This window comes from Medicago sativa, chromosome 4, assembly GCF_051527215.1.
Source record: "Medicago sativa cultivar Bolivia chromosome 4, Bolivia_mono, whole genome shotgun sequence".
NCBI classification, from domain to species: domain Eukaryota; kingdom Viridiplantae; phylum Streptophyta; class Magnoliopsida; order Fabales; family Fabaceae; genus Medicago; species Medicago sativa.
In genome coordinates, this window is record NC_140752.1 from 39,000,028 (window position 1) to 39,001,629 (window position 1,602).

The window sequence follows — 1,602 nt, forward strand, 5'->3', positions numbered from 1 at the left end:
CTTTGATGTTGGAACAAGTGAATCTAGACAATAATTGCAAAACAGTGAAATAGTCTTTGCAATTATTGAGACAAAGAGTAGTTTCAATCCTCTATGCATCTTCTAGTAATCATGTCAGTGAAATAGGCTTGGTTGCTAGAAGTAAACTCTCACCGGACTTTCATCGGAAAGGTGAGGGGCTAAGGGAAACCGGTCTTTAGAAATTAGTGTGTAAATCATGAAATTAGATGTTTAGGTTTTGTCTAGTGAAGGATTAGTTATTAAGATGAACCAATGATCCTAAGGCCCTTTATTATTATTGTTTTTACCTTCAGCAATCAAACTCTTCCTTATCAACTTTCTCTCCTCTAATCATTCATTAAAAAGTTAATTAAGTTGAACAACTCCCTAGCGGAACGATACTCTACTTACTACTATTACTTCGATAGGCCGTGCACTTGCGGTTTGGCTCTATCAAGTTTTTGGCGCCGCTGCCGGGGAGTTAACTAATTTAATTAGCTTTTTTTTAGTGATTAGAATTCTCTCTTCTTCTTTCTCTTTTCTTTTTATTTTTATTTTTAACTTTTTATTTTTCTATCATTGTTAACTTCTTGGGTTCTCAATTTTTTATGCGAAAAAACAGAAATCGAGTTGTAATAATCAACGAGATCGAAAGGTATTTGCATAGACGAAAGAGAGACGCACAAAATAACACCGCCATGGCCAATCGCACTCTCAAAGAGTATGCAACGCCGTCTACGGCTGAGCCACAAGCTGTTATTGTGTACCCAACGGTTGAGGATGACAACTTTGAAATCAAGCCTGCCCTACTTAACTTGGTGCAGCAAAACCAATTCTCGGGATCCCCCACTAAGGATCCCAATCTTCACATCTCTGTTTTCCTACGAATTAGTGGAACCATGAAGGAGAACCAAGAAGCCGTAAGACTTCATCTCTTTCCCTTTTCCTTAAGGGATAGAGCTAGCGCTTGGTTCCATTCCCTCGAAGTCGGTTCCATTACTTCATGGGATCAGATGAGACAAGCATTCCTTGCCCGTTTCTTTCCACCATCTAAAACCGCTAAACTTAGAGACCAAATCACGCGGTTCAACCAAAAAGATGGGGACTCTCTCTATGAGGCGTGGGAGCGTTTCAAAGAAATGCTAAGACTTTGTCCCCACCATGGCCTAGAGAAGTGGCTTATAGTCCACACTTTTTATAATGGCTTGTCTTATACCACTAAGATGTCTGTTGATGCAGCTGCAGGTGGAGCACTTATAAATAAGAACTACACGGAGGCGTATGCCTTGATTGAAGACATGGCTCAAAATCATTACAAATGGACCGACGAGAGAGCCACCTCTAGTTCTTCATCCTCCAAAAAGGAGGCAGGTATGTACGAAGTCTCTAACTATGACCACCTCGCTTTTAAAATTGATACACTAACTGAAAAACTTGAAAAACTCAATGTTAGTGCTATCAATTCTGCTTCTACTCCTTCTTGTGAAATATGTGGTATAACCGGTCATGCTGGTGTTGATTGCCAACTAGGTAGTGCTATTAATGGTGTTGAGCAAATGAATTATGCTCAATACAACCAAGGGATGAGACAAAATCAAAATT

At 39.6% G+C, this 1,602-nt stretch overlaps 1 non-coding gene across 1 annotated transcript; it reads right to left on the minus strand.

Moving 5' to 3' along the window:
• Positions 1 to 1,061: 1,061 nt before the first annotated feature.
• On the minus strand, positions 1,062 to 1,168 carry LOC146929297 (small nucleolar RNA R71). Its single transcript, XR_015009104.1, has one exon. It is a non-coding gene; the product is annotated as a small nucleolar RNA R71 (small nucleolar RNA).
• Positions 1,169 to 1,602: the final 434 nt, after the last annotated feature.